The following is a 19,528-nucleotide window of genomic DNA, read 5'->3' as shown; positions in this document are numbered from 1 at the left end:
GAAGAACCCCTAAACTGACAAAAATTAGACCACGGACCCCCATTTGATAGGATTTTGTCCCACGGCCCCACATACAGTATATATAATAAGATTGATGCTTTTAGATGTTTTATTACGGAAAGTGTATACAACCCATGACCAAAATAGTCATTGTGTTACTTATGAATGGAATTATAGTGACAATAAATTACCCCCCTTTTGGCTGGGGACCCCCTGGAACCCCCTCAAGGACCCCTGGGGGTCCCCGGACCCCCATTTGAGAACCACTGGCCTACACATTAACCCTGAGGAGTAGGTTTGGGCCGATTTTTTCGGAAATATCTCAAAATATCTCAAAAATGCTATTTCATGGTTAAATCAGCTAATTTTATTTTCATGGGAAAATATTCTGGTATCTGCAGTGCAGTGGTCCCTGGGAAATTTGTTTTGGTACATAGTGGTACTTGGTCTGAAAAGTTTGGGAGCCCCTGGATTAGGCAATCTAGGATAATCTTCACAACTCACTTGACTAGTCCCTTTAGGAATAACCTTTCATGTTTGTCCATGAGATTTTTTTCCCCCATTTTACCTTGGCTTGTCTGTATCAGAGATGTAAAACCAGATTTATTTCCCTGTCAAAAATTAATGACATTCCTTTCCGTTTCTCCTAATACAGACCACATGGGACACATAGTAAACACTAGATATGCATAGAACATAAAGCCAACATATCTAAAGGAAAAAACACAGGAAATATGTTCCTGATTAAAAGGTAATTTTGGTGCAATTTATTGTGATCACAGAATTCAAGCTTACATTACCTTCTTGCGTTGTGTTTGCCAAGAAGCAAGAATGGTGACCAGCGGAGCCGTGGTTTCTCCCAAAGCAGGTCTCCACAACATGTGTGAATGCTGTTATTTTGACCATGTTTGAATACTTTTGTTGTCTGCACCCACATTTCCACTGTTGGAGACGGGGAGGCTGTGGAGGAACTTCTGTGGAACTAAGGCGGACTGAAGTTTCAATCATTACAGTGGGTGAAATAGGCCCCTCTGACCTGAGGTCATTATTGTAAATTGGCTAAAAGTCCCTCCTCTCCTCATTTGTCCAGATTGAACCCCCTCAGTGGCTACCACTCTCTTCATCTTCTCCCTATCGACGCACACCTTGGTAATTGGTGATGTGGACCATATGTTGGTTTTGAATGGCCCTCTGTTCAGGAGTGCCATTAGACTGACCCAAGGACGTATCATAATAACCTTGTTATTAGGCTACCTGTCCCTTCCCGTGCTGGCAGGGACACATATAGTCTCCTGTCACCTATCAACCCTTCCCATCTCCTCAGCAGTCAAATCACGTCTTGTTACTAGTTACTACTACTCCCTCTTCTGCTTCTGTTTCTGAAATCCAACTTCCCATGCAGGAAAATAAACCTGAAGTCCTATGCCAAACTTCCTCAACAGGAATCGGGATACTTACCTGATGGTGGCGCTACAGCAATCGTCGTCTAAACTTTGAAAATTCACAACAAATAAGTCGTATGTGCTACGGCTTTGCAACGTTCACGAAAATGCAGTGAGCAGAAACTTTTGTAAACTTCAACCTCGTGCAAATTATGAAGTCATCACAGATTATTTGCAAATACTACTAAGCTATCTCCTCCCACATCTTTTGTTCAATTGACACTAAACTTTCACATCTGCATTGTAAGACTGTCCTACACAAATGCAATAAAGTTTAACTGATTTTAGAATGATCAAAAATTGAGCCCACAGTGCATCAAAATATTTGACTGGAAACAGTACTGTAAACAGCGACTGCAAATTCTTGCTAAATAATCTTCAATGTTCATGAATTTTGTTTACAATATTTTGCTGTCATGATAGATGAAGTATGTAAAATTTCAGAATTTTATCTAAAAAATTTAATTAAAAGAAATTCACTTGTAGAGCAATCAGTCTTTGTAAAAACAAATTACAGAGACCTCTTATGTTGTCTTGATTAAATACAAATTCTCAGGATTTGAATATTTGACACAAGTTGGAAATCTGCCTGTAAATGCATGGATTGCCGTTATAGTGCACCCTGGTGGTTGGCAGAGGGTGGTTTCACACTGGTGACCCGGGACCGTTCCCGAGCACACTTGTCCCCAAATTGACTCCGGGTGCGCCACACTGAACCATGACAGGTGGTCTGGGGAACGCTTGGGCGGGCCAACCGTACGCCAACCGTACCGAACCACATAGACAACACACGTGTGAGGATACACTCCAGGCATAGTTGCATGACGCAAGTGTATTCTGCAAGTGTTCCATTCCATTCCCGAGCACGGTACAAATGTTGTAATGTGAAAACTGACCAGCGGGGCAGAGGGGAGGGTACTCGGCATGGAACAAAACGGAACGAAAGCAATCGTTCCCAGTGAGAAAACAGCCTGAGTCACATAGTCTGAAGTCTTTATATCATCAGTATGTTATGCCTACTCAGGCATTGTGATGTGTGGGTTAGAGACACATGATTTCAGATATTTCAAGGTTTAATGATATTTTTGGACCTGGAACGTTCTGCTGATGGACCCTCATGTATTTCTCATTTGTCTTCCTCTTCTTCTACTTCTTCTGCTTCCGCCTCTTGCTCCTCAAATTGCCCGGCCCCAGCTCACCGTTGTGCAGCAGCTATCATTTCCTCTTGTTTGTCTTGTCTTGTCTCGTCTTGTCTCCAATGAGTGTATGGTACCCCTGGTAAAGAAGACTAAACCCATGGCACACCAATCAAACATTCTCTAACAAACACAGACACAGTTTGGTGTGCCATGGCTGTCTGTCCCTGTTTGGAGATGTTTGGTCAGATTCAACATGTTCCATCCTTGTTTATCTGTGTTCAGCCCATGGCACACCAATCAAACATTCTCCAACAACTGCCAACATAAGTTTTGAGGATAAACAATATTCTGCAAATGCAAAACAAAGTGTGTGTGACGTACGTGTGTGTGTGTGTGTGTGTGTGTGTGTGTGTGTGTGTGTGTGTGTGTGTGTGTGTGTGTGTGTGTGTGTGTGTAGATGTTGTTCTGTCAGTGTGTGTAATCTTCACCATTAGTGCCTGACCTCCCCATACCTTATTAACAGACTGAGAGAGGCATGACCTCTCAGCTGGAAGTTCAGTGTGGCTGACGCCGATGGGGAGAGGGTTGAGGAAAAGACGTGCAGGTTTACTAGTTGTGTGTGTGTGTGTGTGTGTGTGTGTGTGTGTGTGGAGAAAAGTCTTTTTTGAAACCCCCTGGAATCATGTCACATTTTCTCTCTCCATCTCCACTCCTCCCTGTCAATTAAAACAATTTTCCTCCGCTTGCTTGTTCTGCAGGCCGGTCTCTCTAGTTGGCAACCTTTAATGAGTTGTTTCCAGAGGATTTTCATGGAAAATGAGCCAAGTGTTTTTCTATTTAGGATACAGATGTAGCCATTGTGCTTTTCATCTTCTCGCTGCAGTGCTGGTGCAAGATGACCTGACGCTGCTGCTTTTGTTTTCACAAAACAGATTCGTCACGTGATCTGATCTCAAGATCTCGCGAGAATCCAGCTTGCTTGCAAGGTTAGGTCGGTCAGTGCAAGAGGAATTGTTTGGAAAATTAATTTGGGATAGGTTGAGAAGGAGGCGGGGCATTGACAATAGCCTCCACAAAGTTGACTGGGTTGAATTGATAGTTTCTGGTGATACACTGACTGGTGAACCGTTTTAAGCCCTTATTTGGAGCTCTCAAAGCAGACCGAACAGTCTATCACCACAGGGAGCCAGCTATGCTTGGACATAATGAGAATGCCAGAGTAACTCAGTGTTTTTTTGTCACAGTGGTGGTTGGGAGTCATTTTGGACTTTGTAACACATCCATCCCAGTCTAGTTCTCAGTTTTACTTCTTGGTGATCCGCAGGAAAAATAAAAAATTGTGGCCGATAAGTACTGACTGTGCGTCTCCCAACAGATTTACCTGTGGCTGTGACGAGATCGAGAATCCGAACGCATGAATAGGTGCAGAGCATGGTCCATTGTCATCCTACAGGTAAGACATTCTACTACTGCTAACTTCTCATGAGCTTACTACACATACCGTATGTAGCAACAGTGCTATCAAGACTTACACAATAAATAAACACTCTAGGTTCATCTGATTTTACATTTTCAACATTTTCAACGACATGGAAGGGGGGTAACAGCAGCACAATGCTAGGAACGCCAGAGGAGAAAAAGAGGCTGTTCCCTGTCCCCATGCAAACCCCCCCCTCCCCCCGTCTGTCTCTGTCTGGCGAGCCCAGACAAGCCTCCGGTAAAAGGTGGGCATGTTTGTTCTTCACCTCGCTACAACTGGGTCAGTGAGAGAGGTGAAGGTGTTTACCTACAGCTCACAGCTCGCAGTGCCCCCACAGACCTCTGGGAAGGACTCCTATTCCAAGAACAAGTGGCTTGTCTGAGGAAACCCCGGCATCGACCACTTCTCAGTATTGTTATGATGTGTTGTGCATACTTTTTTTTTCTATGGCATTCCTGATTATTTTTGGTGATTGACTTCACGCTTATCCCATTATGTAAATACATCAGTCCGTTCAGATGTTTCATTCTCCTCTCTACCATGCCTGTTGGACGATTGTAGAAACGTGCGATGGTGTAATGGCTATTCACAAATTATCCCTACCAAGAAAAATAGTATAAGCAGTAGGGTGGTGAACTGTGTGTCCCTTTTCTTCCAGCAAATGACTTCATGTTGAAATATAAACCAGGCTCAGTTCAGGCTGCTCGCTGGTAGAGTGGTGGACCATGAACACACACAAAGCAGCATACACAAGCATTTGCGTGCACTTGCACACACACACACACACACACACGCGCGTGCGTGCACGCGTGCCGTGCACATACAACACACACACTTCTCTCACTAACCCAATCTCTCTTTACGTCTTTCCCCGACACACACACGCACACACACACACACACACACACACACACACACGCACAGACACACACACACACACACACACACACACACACACACACACACACACACACACACACACACGCACGCACAGACACATTTCTCTCTCACACTCACTCAATCGCTCTCTCTCTTTGGCTCTGACCTGACCTGTTGAAAGGCTTTCGGGCCCATGTCAGACAGCCAACAACTCTCTCCATTCAGAGGCTCTGCAGGTTCAAGAGAGAGGCCAGGCTGACCTCCCTCCTCCTTCCCCCACAGCCGCTATCATGTCACGTAGCAGTGCGGAAAAACTGCCTTGTACAGTATCTGCGTGCGTCTGTGTGTGCACTTATGCATGGGATAGGTGCATTTATATTTTTGATTGTGTGCATAACAAGTGTGTCTGTAGACTGTTTCTGGATTATTTTCCAGCTAGAAGTGACATCAATTTCGGGGGGCATGGTGGCGCCGTGGTAAGCGCTGTCGCCTCACAGCTAGAAGGTCCGGGGTTCGATTCCCACCTGGGACGCTGCGAGCGCTGAAGGAGTGCGTGCCCGTCCGCATGTCCTCGAGTGCCCCGCCGCCCGGGTGGGGTCGTCAAAAAGGGCCTTTCTGTGTGGAGTTTGCATGTTCTCCCCGTGCCCCCTGGGGGTTTCCTTCATATAGGAACCCCACACCAAAACATGCAATATCCTGGTCGCTGAAGTGGTGCCTCCTCTGGTCGTTAGGGGCGCCTGCTCGGAGGGAGGGGAACTCGTTGGAATAGCGTGATCCTCCCACGTGCTATGTCCTACCGGTGAAGCTTCCCCTGTCAGGTGAAAAGAAGCGGCTGGCAACTGCCCATGTCTCGGAGGAAGCATGGAGCCAGTTTCGGCTCTCCCCAGATTGGCAGAGGGTGAAGCAGCAACCAGGATAAATACATTTAAATTAGCACTAATGGGGGATAAAAATGGGATAAAACAATCGGGGGGGGGGGGAGGGGAAGAAAAGAAAAAAGAAGTGACATAAATTTGGACGAGAAGAGCCGCCGTGCCCCCTGCTATTGGTCCGTGATCGGCGAGCTGCACGATCACTGCACAGGCGACATGTCAATCACGGCCAAAAAGTCTGCTTTATCATCCATTTGACTCTCAACAAAGAGTGAGTTCTATAAAAAGCCCGCCCCCGGCCCGTATTCACCCTATGCAGCCCCGCCCACTTGACCCATTGTATCACGACTTCCTGTTCAAAACACCGGCTGTTTTACCTGCTCAAACTAGTCTAACTCACCTGGTTAAACCTAGTTTGACTCACATATGAGTCAGACTAGGTTTATGAGTCACAGGAAGTGTAAATACAATCGGAACTTACAATCGGAACTTCCGATTGTATTTACACTTCCTTCCTGTTAGCCTCTCAAGCCAGACGGTCTCTTCTGCCTAAGGTGAATATAGTTGACAAGAAAGATGAAATTAGCTATAGAGACCAGGCTGTAAACATGTTTATTTATGCTGTAAAGTCAGGCACTTTAACATGGGGGTGAATGGGTAATGAGCCAGCCGGCAGCCCCAAGTGGCCATTCGAGGGACTACAGTTTTTGGTACTTCCGCATTGGCCTCAGTCTTCAGAACCGGACCTCGGGGCTTGTGCGTGCCTGCTTGTGCACCTTTTTGATGTGAGTGTAGCCTAGCCTACACTTGCATGTGTAAGGGCCTGCATGCATAATGTGTGCGTGCCTGGCTTCATTTATTATTGTGTGTGTGTGTGTGTGTGTGTGTGTGTGTGTGTGTGTGCGCGTGTGTGTGTGCGTGTGTTTGTGTGATCATTGTGTGTGAGTGTGTGTGATCATTGTGTATGTATAATAATGGGTGAAGCTGGAGTGGAGTTATAAAAGAGCAGCTGGGTCTGCTTTGTAGCAGGGACAGGATCTGTTGTTGATTCTGATCAACTGGAGTCTTCAGCACTTGTCCTGCGCACAGCTGCTTGGACTCAAACTTGATAAAGCATCACAGCTTTTCTAAAAGACTTATTTTTTACCCTATATTTTCATAATGCGCTTAGTCCAGTGCTAACTCCATTCTAGCCTTGTGTTAAGGTGGGAATCAGCAGGTTCTTCTGCTTTTGATTTTGGTGACATTTTGTGATAATTAATCATTGCAGTGGTGTTTTTGCAGAGATCTGTTCACAATCAAACCATGTTGCCAGGATGAAGTTTGTGCTTCTGCAGTTTGAGGTCTGTAGGGCTTTTCTTTGTCTTTTTCTGTGTGTTCAGCCCATGGTGGCTGTCGCTGGCCATGCTGCTAATGCAAGTTCATCTTGTATTTATTCTAAACAAGGGACACACAGACACACTTGAATTACAATGTTGCTTTTTAAATGTGCAAGAAAGGAGCATCTTTACCTTTTTAAATTACTAGCTATCTCGCACGCTACGCGCGCTCGATTTCTAGGGTGGAGAATCTGGAGATGATGCACCACATGTTGTGGGATTTATGACATCACTGATGATGTCATGATTTTGAACTTGGATTCAGAAGTCAGGGAAAGGGGTACTGAAGCAAAAAATAATTGAGAACCACTGTACTAATAAAGTGTTGCAATTTTCCTCAAATAAAATGCTCCTCATTGGTCGCAATTTTCACTTGGAGTAGTCTTCATTTTAAATTCCAAAATAAATTAGCAAGGAATTTCCACTGAGGATAGATTCAGTCCATCACCAAGCCCTGATATTCATCCAGTCAGCCTAGACTGGGCAAACATACACAACACATACTGTAGGCTACAGAGACTCATACACAACACATAGTTTAGGCTACAGAGACTCATACACAACACATACTGTAGGCTACAGAGACTCCTACACAACACATACTGTAGGCTACAGAGACTCATACACAACACATAGTGTAGGCTACAAAGACTCATGCATAACACATAGTGTAGGCTACAGAGACTCATACACAACACATAGTGTAGGCTACAGAGACTCATGCATAACACATAGTGTAGGCTACAGAGACTCATGCATAACACATAGTGTAGGCTACAGAGACTCATACACAACACATAGTGTAGGCTACAGAGACTCATGCATAACACATAGTGTAGGCTACAGAGACTCATGCATAACACATAGTGTAGGCTAAAGAGACTCATACACAACACATAGTGTAGGCTACAGAGACTCATACACAACACATAGTGTAGGCTACAGAGACTCATGCATAACACATAGTGTAGGCTACAGAGACTCATGCATCACACATAGTGTAGGCTACAGAGACTCATACACAACACATAGTGTAGGCTACAGAGACTCATGCATAACACATACTGTAGGCTACAGAGACTCCTACACAACACATAGTGTAGGCTACAGAGACTCCTACACAACACATAGTGTAGGCTAAAGAGACTCATACACAACACATAGTGTAGGCTAAAGAGACTCATACACAACACATAGTGTAGGCTAAAGAGACTCATACACAACACATAGTGTAGGCTAAAGAGACTCATACACAACACATACTGTAGGCTACAGAGACTCATGCATAACACATACTGTAGGCTACAGAGACTCATGCATAACACATACTGTAGGCTACAGAGACTCATGCATAACACATACTGTAGGCTACAGAGACTCATGCATAACACATACTGTAGGCTACAGAGACTCATACACAACACATAGTGTAGGCTACAGAGACTCATACACAACACATAGTGTAGGCTACAGAGACTCATACACAACACATAGTGTAGGCTACAGAGACTCATGCATAACACATAGTGTAGGCTACAGAGACTCATGCATCACACATTCAGATTCATTTATTTAAAGAATGGGACTTTACACATTAATGAACAGTACAGCCGTACAGTAAATATGCCAGGTTGTAGCCCAAGGGCTAGTTTCCACCTGTAGTCCCATGGCAGGTTGATGTAGTCATGAAAGTGAAAGAAAAATTAATAATACAATAAAGATTAAAAGTACAGAAAGTTAGTAAAACCAAAAATGATTAAAACACACAGTTAATAGTACCAAAAAAAAATTAATAGTATAAAAGGTTAGTGAAACCTAAAATAAATAAAATAAATAAAACACACAGAGCATGCTGCAAAACATGGCAAAAGATCTGTTAGGTATGTTAATTGTGATCACATTGTTGGTTTGATCTGAGCCATATTTTCAACTGGCCTTTGAAGGTGGCGAGACTCGGGCATTCTCTGATCGAGGGAGGTAGATTATTCCAGAGAGTGCTTCCCATGAAGGATAGGGTCTTCTGACTAAAGAAAGTTTTTCTAAAGGGGACCTCACAGACCTTGTTCGTAATGGCCCGGGTGACACGGGTCGAATTGGCGGTCGCACGATATTTGATAAAGTCAGCAAGAGGAGGCGGCGCCAGTCCATGTAGAACTTTGTATATTAGACAGGCAGAGGTGAAATTTCTAAAGTTCTCAAAACTTAGCATGCCATATTTACGTATGATATGGCAGTGGTGATGAGAAAAGGGTTTTTTATCTAGTATTTTCAGGGCTTTTTTATAGAGTAGTTCGGCTGGTTTGAGGATGGTTACTCCTGTCAGCGACCAGCTAGTTATACAATAGTTCAGATGCGAAAGGATCAGCCTACACACATAGTGTAGGCTACAGAGACTCATACACAACACATAGTGTAGGCTACAGAGACTCATGCATAACACATACTGTAGGCTACAGAGACTCCTACACAACACATAGTGTAGGCTACAGAGACTCCTACACAACACATAGTGTAGGCTAAAGAGACTCATACACAACACATAGTGTAGGCTAAAGAGACTCATACACAACACATAGTGTAGGCTAAAGAGACTCATACACAACACATAGTGTAGGCTAAAGAGACTCATACACAACACATACTGTAGGCTACAGAGACTCATGCATAACACATAGTGTAGGCTACAGAGACTCATGCATAACACATACTGTAGGCTACAGAGACTCATACACAACACATAGTGTAGGCTACAGAGACTCATGCATAACACATAGTGTAGGCTACAGAGACTCATACACAACACATAGTGTAGGCTACAGAGACTCATGCATAACACATACTGTAGGCTACAGAGACTCATACACAACACATAGTGTAGGCTACAGAGACTCATACACAACACATACTGTAGGCTACAGAGACTCATGCATAACACATACTGTAGGCTACAGAGACTCATGCATAACACATACTGTAGGCTACAGAGACTCATACACAACACATAGTGTAGGCTAAAGAGACTCATACACAACACATACTGTAGGCTACAAAGACTCATACACAACACATAGTGTAGGCTACAGAGACTCATACACAACACATACTGTAGGCTACAAAGACTCATGCATAACACATACTGTAGGCTACAGAGACTCATACACAACACATACTGTAGGCTAAAGAGACTCATACACAACACATACTGTAGGCTAAAGAGACTCATACACAACACATACTGTAGGCTACAAAGACTCATGCATAACACATACTGTAGGCTACAGAGACTCATACACAACACATACTGTAGGCTACAAAGACTCATGCATAACACATAGTGTAGGCTACAGAGACTCATACACAACACATAGTGTAGGCTACAGAGACTCATACACAACACATAGTGTAGGCTACAGAGACTCATACACAACACATACTGTAGGCTACAAAGACTCATGCATAACACATACTGTAGGCTACAAAGACTCATGCATAACACATACTGTAGGCTACAGAGACTCATACACAACACATAGTGTAGGCTACAGAGACTCATACACAACACATAGTGTAGGCTACAAAGACTCATGCATAACACATAGTGTAGGCTACAGAGACTCATACACAACACATAGTGTAGGCTACAGAGACTCATGCATAACACATAGTGTAGGCTACAGAGACTCATGCATAACACATAGTGTAGGCTACAGAGACTCATACACAACACATAGTGTAGGCTACAGAGACTCATACACAACACATAGTGTAGGCTACAGAGACTCATGCATAACACATAGTGTAGGCTACAGAGACTCATGCATAACACATAGTGTAGGCTAAAGAGACTCATACACAACACATAGTGTAGGCTACAGAGACTCATACACAACACATAGTGTAGGCTACAGAGACTCATGCATAACACATAGTGTAGGCTACAGAGACTCATGCATAACACATAGTGTAGGCTACAGAGACTCATACACAACACATAGTGTAGGCTACAGAGACTCATGCATAACACATACTGTAGGCTACAGAGACTCATGCATAACACATACTGTAGGCTACAGAGACTCATACACAACACATAGTGTAGGCTACAGAGACTCATACACAACACATACTGTAGGCTACAAAGACTCATGCATAACACATACTGTAGGCTAAAGAGACTCATACACAACACATACTGTAGGCTACAGAGACTCATACACAACACATACTGTAGGCTAAAGAGACTCATACACAACACATACTGTAGGCTAAAGAGACTCATACACAACACATACTGTAGGCTACAAAGACTCATGCATAACACATACTGTAGGCTACAGAGACTCATACACAACACATACTGTAGGCTACAAAGACTCATGCATAACACATAGTGTAGGCTACAGAGACTCATACACAACACATAGTGTAGGCTACAGAGACTCATACACAACACATAGTGTAGGCTACAGAGACTCATACACAACACATACTGTAGGCTACAAAGACTCATGCATAACACATACTGTAGGCTACAAAGACTCATGCATAACACATACTGTAGGCTACAGAGACTCATACACAACACATAGTGTAGGCTAAAGAGACTCATACACAACACATAGTGTAGGCTACAGAGACTCATGCATAACACATAGTGTAGGCTACAGAGACTCATGCATAACACATAGTGTAGGCTACAGAGACTCATGCATAACACATAGTGTAGGCTACAGAGACTCATGCATAACACATACTGTAGGCTACAGAGACTCCTACACAACACATAGTGTAGGCTAAAGAGACTCATACACAACACATAGTGTAGGCTAAAGAGACTCATACACAACACATACTGTAGGCTACAGAGACTCATGCATAACACATACTGTAGGCTACAGAGACTCATGCATAACACATACTGTAGGCTACAGTGACTCATACACAACACATAGTGTAGGCTAAAGAGACTCATGCATAACACATACTGTAGGCTACAGAGACTCATACACAACACATAGTGTAGGCTACAGAGACTCATACACAACACATACTGTAGGCTACAAAGACTCATGCATAACACATACTGTAGGCTACAGAGACTCATACACAACACATACTGTAGGCTAAAGAGACTCATACACAACACATACTGTAGGCTAAAGAGACTCATACACAACACATACTGTAGGCTACAAAGACTCATGCATAACACATACTGTAGGCTACAGAGACTCATACACAACACATACTGTAGGCTACAAAGACTCATGCATAACACATAGTGTAGGCTACAGAGACTCATACACAACACATAGTGTAGGCTACAGAGACTCATACACAACACATAGTGTAGGCTACAGAGACTCATACACAACACATACTGTAGGCTACAAAGACTCATGCATAACACATACTGTAGGCTACAAAGACTCATGCATAACACATACTGTAGGCTACAGAGACTCATACACAACACATACTGTAGGCTAAAGAGACTCATACACAACACATAGTGTAGGCTACAGAGACTCATACACAACACATAGTGTAGGCTACAAAGAGACTCATACACAACACATAGTGTAGGCTACAAAGAGACTCATACACAACACATACTGTAGTGTAGGCTACAAAGAGACTCATACACAACACATAGTGTAGGCTACAAAGAGACTCATACACAACACATAGTGTAGGCTACAGAGACTCATACACAACACATAGTGTAGGCTACAAAGATACTCATACACAACACATAGTGTAGGCTACAAAGAGACTCATACACACCACATACTGTAGGCTACAAAGAGACTCATACACACCACATACTGTAGGCTACAAAGAGACTCATACACAACACATAGTGTAGGCTACAAAGATACTCATACACAACACATACTGTAGGCTACAAAGACTCATACACAACACATAGTGTAGGCTACAGAGACTCATACACAACACATAGTGTAGGCTACAGAGACTCATACACAACACATAGTGTAGGCTACAAAGAGACTCATACACAACACATACTGTAGGCTACAGAGACTCATACACAACACATAGTGTAGGCTACAGAGACTCATACACAACACATACTGTAGGCTACAAAGACTCATACACAACACATAGTGTAGGCTACAGAGACTCATACACAACACATAGTGTAGGCTACAAAGATACTCATACACAACACATAGTGTAGGCTACAAAGAGACTCATACACACCACATACTGTAGGCTACAAAGAGACTCATACACAACACATAGTGTAGGCTACAAAGAATCATACACAACACATAGTGTAGGCTACAGAGACTCATACACAACACATAGTGTAGGCTACAAGGATACTCATACACAACACATAGTGTAGGCTACAAAGAGACTCATACACAACACATAGTATAGGCTACAAATAGACTCATACACACCACATAGTGTAGGCTACAAAGAATCATACACAACACATAGTGTAGGCTACAAAGAGACTCATACACAACACATAGTGTAGGCTACAAAGACTCATACACAACACATAGTGTAGGCTACAAAGAGACTCATACACAACACATAGTGTAGGCTACAAAGAGACTCATACACAACACATAGTGTAGGCTACAGAGACTCATACACAACACATAGTGTAGGCTACAGAGACTCATACACAACACATAGTGTAGGCTACAAAGAGACCTCATACACAACACATAGTGTAGGCTACAAAGACTCATACACAACACATACTATAGGCTACAAAGACTCATACACAACACATAGTGTAGGCTACAAAGAGACTCATACACAACACATAGTGTAGGCTACAAAGAGACTCATACACAACACATAGTGTAGGCTACAAAGACTCATACACAACACATAGTGTAGGCTACAAAGAGACTCATACACAACACATAGTGTAGGCTACAAAGAGACTCATACACAACACATAGTGTAGGCTACAGAGACTCATACACAACACATAGTGTAGACTACAGAGACTCATACACAACACATAGTGTAGGCTACAAAGAGACTCATACACAACACATAGTGTAGGCTACAAAGAGACTCATACACAACACATAGTGTAGGCTACAGAGACTCATACACAACACATAGTGTAGGCTACAAAGAGACTCATACACAACACATAGTGTAGACTACAAAGAGACTCATACACAACACATACTGTAGGCTACAAAGACTCATACACAACACATAGTGTAGGCTACAGAGACTCATACACAACACATAGTGTAGGCTACAAGGATACTCATACACAACACATAGTGTAGGCTACAAAGAGACTCATACACAACACATAGTGTAGGCTACAGAGACTCATACACAACACATAGTGTAGGCTACAAAGAGACTCATACACAACACATAGTGTAGGCTACAGAGACTCATACACAACACATAGTGTAGACTACAGAGACTCATACACAACACATAGTGTAGGCTACAAAGAGACTCATACACAACACATAGTGTAGGCTACAAAGAGACTCATACACAACACATAGTGTAGGCTACAGAGACTCATACACAACACATAGTGTAGACTACAGAGACTCATACACAACACATAGTGTAGACTACAGAGACTCATACACAACACATAGTGTAGACTACAAAGAGACTCATACACAACACATAGTGTAGACTACAAAGAGACTCATACACAACACATAGTGTAGACTACAAAGAGACTCATACACAACACATACTGTAGGCTACAAAGACTCATACACAACACATAGTGTAGGCTACAGAGACTCATACACAACACATAGTGTAGGCTACAAGGATACTCATACACAACACATAGTGTAGGCTACAGAGACTCATACACAACACATAGTGTAGGCTACAGAGACTCATACACAACACATAGTGTAGGCTACAAGGATACTCATACACAACACATAGTGTAGGCTACAGAGACTCATACACAACACATAGTGTAGGCTACAAGGATACTCATACACAACACATAGTGTAGACTACAGAGACTCATACACAACACATACTGTAGGCTACAAAGAGACTCATACACAACACATAGTGTAGGCTACAGAGACTCATACACAACACATAGTGTAGGCTACAAAGAGACTCATACACAACACATAGTGTAGGCTACAGAGACTCATACACAACACATAGTGTAGGCTACAAAGAGACTCATACACAACACATAGTGTAGGCTACAGAGACTCATACACAACACATAGTGTAGGCTACAAAGAGACTCATACACAACACATAGTGTAGGCTACAGAGACTCATACACAACACATAGTGTAGACTACAGAGACTCATACACAACACATAGTGTAGGCTACAAAGAGACTCATACACAACACATAGTGTAGGCTACAAAGAGACTCATACACAACACATAGTGTAGGCTACAGAGACTCATACACAACACATAGTGTAGACTACAGAGACTCATACACAACACATAGTGTAGACTACAGAGACTCATACACAACACATAGTGTAGACTACAAAGAGACTCATACACAACACATAGTGTAGACTACAAAGAGACTCATACACAACACATAGTGTAGACTACAAAGAGACTCATACACAACACATACTGTAGGCTACAAAGACTCATACACAACACATAGTGTAGGCTACAGAGACTCATACACAACACATAGTGTAGGCTACAAGGATACTCATACACAACACATAGTGTAGGCTACAGAGACTCATACACAACACATAGTGTAGGCTACAGAGACTCATACACAACACATAGTGTAGGCTACAAGGATACTCATACACAACACATAGTGTAGGCTACAGAGACTCATACACAACACATAGTGTAGGCTACAAGGATACTCATACACAACACATAGTGTAGGCTACAAAGAGACTCATACACAACACATAGTGTAGGCTACAAAGAGACTCATACACAACACATAGTGTAGGCTACAAAGAGACTCATACACAACACATAGTGTAGGCTACAAAGAGACTCATACACAACACATAGTGTAGGCTTACAAAGAGACTCATACACAACACATAGTGTAGGCTTACAAAGAGACTCATACACAACACATAGTGTAGGCTTACAAAGAGACTCATACACAACACATAGTGTAGGCTACAGAGACTCATACACAACACATAGTGTAGGCTACAAGGATACTCATACACAACACATAGTGTAGGCTACAGAGACTCATACACAACACATAGTGTAGGCTACAGAGACTCATACACAACACATAGTGTAGGCTACAAGGATACTCATACACAACACATAGTGTAGGCTACAGAGACTCATACACAACACATAGTGTAGGCTACAAGGATACTCATACACAACACATAGTGTAGGCTACAAAGAGACTCATACACAACACATAGTGTAGGCTACAAAGAGACTGATTTGGAGAAGAAGAAACACATTGTCGGACAAGGTAGATAGAGGGAAGGTGAGAGCAGCTTTTAGGAAGTGTTTGTGATTTACAGTGAGGCCGTAACGTTTCTTAGCTCGCTGACTCAAACATGTCTGCCAGTAAGCAGCCACCCTCCCTGTACTTCACTTGCAGCTGTGTTGACTGTCTCGTGCATGGGAACGCTTGATTACTAGGCTGACTGCACCTTTCAGGCGGAATCTGCCCACCAGCTTGCTCGATCTCTCTCTCTCTCTCTCTCACACACACACACACACACACACACACACACACACACACACACACACACACACACACACACACACGCAAGCACAAAGCAGAGACTTCTTCACTTTGATCCTGAAGAGTGGTAAACGGCTGCCGCTCCATCATCCAAGGCCTGAGGTGATCCAGCAGGCTTTATTAGCCTAATGAAGGGTTGGGGGATGTTTATGTACACTACGCTTTGTCTGTCTGACGACGCCTCTGGCAGCGGTTTCATGTCCAATAACCCTGTTGGCAGACAATGTCATGTTGTTTGTTTCTTTAGAAGCTTCAGCTGCGATGGCTCGGGATAATGTCTTCGTTAAACTTTATGATTTGTTGATTTTAATAATCTGATTCGATTGTTAGACGGGCGTTAAGAAAACAGCATCAGTGCACCACTCCCCGATATAACGAGACGCAGGTGCGGTGACATGACGTCAGTGCATAAGCTCAGTAGGACGTTTTGAGGCTCTCCAAGCCAAAGTATGAATTACGGTAAGTTGAAATTCATCCAAACACTGATTTATGTGATTGATTAACCTTGCCTGGCTTAATGGAACCAAACATTAATGAGAATATCAATGCATTACCATGTTACAAGCATATCTGGACTATTGCTGTTGCATAATGTATCATCATCACACAAGAAAATGAAATCCATCTCAGACAGTACAGACCTGGCTAGTCCATGTTATGAGGTTGCTGTTGGAGGGAGACTTTTGATTACCGGTATATGCTCATTGAACGGAATTTGAATGAAATGGATAGAATATTTTGTTATTATTTTTCAATAAATATTTTATTTTCAGTTTTTCCTTATAACACAAACAACAACAAGCTCAGACAGTAAAAGAAAGAAAAGAAAAGAAAAACACATACTGTATATACATACATGTGTACAAAAAGGGGCTACCAGCCGTGTAAAGTGCTTATGTGCTTACAAAAGAGGTTGTGCCTGGGGTCTCACGCAAGGGGGGGCCATGAAAAATCAGCTAGGCGAGTCACTTGTCATTTTTAACCTTGTCAAGGTAGGCCAAAGACAGGTCCCATATAGTTGAGAATCTTCTAAGCGAGTTGGCTCTCTGGAACCTCAGTCTGTCCATCCGTATAACAGAGATCATGTCCGCCAACCGCAGCTGAAAAGAAGGTGGAGAGGGGGACTTCCATTCCTTCAGAATGAGTTTAATTAGCGACAGTTGTCCCCTGTGTCAGAGACTGTTGCACAGCTGTAGGGAAGTTCAGAGAGAACTCGGAGCAGCTGAAGATGGTGAGTTCTGCCTCCAGCTGAAGGGTTATTTTGTAGGCCTTAGAATATATGGGCATTTCTCATTGCTGCAATCACCGGCAAGAAGAAACACACACACTCCTGCTGACAGAGACATACAGCCCCCTCCCCCTGAGGTCACCAATAGAGTGTCAAAGTCACACCCTCTTCCGGGTTCGGCATCCGCACCAAGGGATTTCATCCGCCATTCATTTTTCCATAGACATTTAGTAAAAGGATTAAAAATGATTTACTTGGTCAAACCAAGCGATTCAGCTAGAATCAGGAAAGACCATAATAACATTCCACTTGGACAAAAAAATATTATGTTTTTAATCCTTATTTTTGTATCCCCCCTCCCCCCCGAGTGTGTATGGTCTCTCTGTATAATTGTCTTTCCGATTCTAAATATAGCTGAAAGTATTTTTATAAGCATTTCACGAAATGTCTATGGGAAAATGAATGGCGGATGAAATCCCTTGGTGCGGATGCCGAGTCCGGAAGCGGGCGTGACTTTGGCACTCTGTAGTCTGTAGACCAGTTGCCCCCCTCCATGTGGTGTCCCATCTGCTGCAGTCTGCTGCGTCCAGTAACACAACTCAATCAATGCACAATACACCGTTTCACCAGACAGCCTCATGCATGATGCAGCCCGTAGTCAGAGCAACAGAGTTCAGCCAGTCTGTGTTCATTTCCAAGCCTCCCCCAGATAGAAAGCAGGTCTGCCCAGCGAGCGCGACAGGAAGTGATTCATGAAGAAAAGGCATGGACATAGAACTTCACATCAATGTAAATCTGTGCTCTGTTTATTGTTTCAGGTCCCCAGGTTTTGTTAAAGAAAGGCTGGCCTTGATAACAGTGAGAGCGGTAGTAGGAACTTGAGTTAGGCCTGTACACCTGTGTGTGTGTGTGTGTGTGTGTGTGTGTGTGTGTGTGTGTGTGTGTGTGTGTGTGTGTGTGTGTGTGTGTGTGTGTGTGTGTGTGTGTGTGTGTGTGTGTGTGATGACACATGACACATGAGAGTTTATTGTTTCAGTAATGGAGATCCAAGGACATAATGTTTTTGGTCTCTGTGATGGAAGTTTTGCATTTTTTCCTCATTGATTTCTAATGGGGAGTTTCTTTGCATTGTTTGGGACAGTGAGGGGACTGAGGGGGGGGGGGGGTCAGGTGATGGTCTACTACTAAGCCACATTCAGACATGAACTCTGGACTACCTCCGTTAAATCCGGTACAGACATTCCCCGGAGTTGCCCTTTCAGCAGAGACCTTTAATATAGATAGAGACATAGAGACACCCCAACTTCCAGTCACTTCCTGTATCTGTGCCAAGGAGGTTTGAAAAGGGCTCTAGTTGTACCTAAAGGGT

General features: G+C 43.1%; 1 protein-coding gene across 1 annotated transcript in view; it reads left to right on the top strand.

Moving 5' to 3' along the window:
• disp1 (dispatched homolog 1) overlaps positions 1 to 19,528 on the top strand; it is a 128,934-nt gene that overhangs the window by 33,840 nt on the left and 75,566 nt on the right. The window contains exon 3 of the mRNA XM_083643277.1: positions 3,957 to 4,034. The gene's annotated coding sequence lies outside the window, so the exon portion shown is untranslated. The remainder of the gene's footprint in view (positions 1 to 3,956; positions 4,035 to 19,528) is intronic.

Source organism: Poromitra crassiceps, assembly GCF_964638095.1.
Source record: "Poromitra crassiceps genome assembly, chromosome: 9".
Taxonomy (NCBI): Eukaryota; Metazoa; Chordata; class Actinopteri; order Beryciformes; family Melamphaidae; genus Poromitra; species Poromitra crassiceps.
This window is presented reverse-complemented; position numbering and strand designations above follow the sequence as displayed.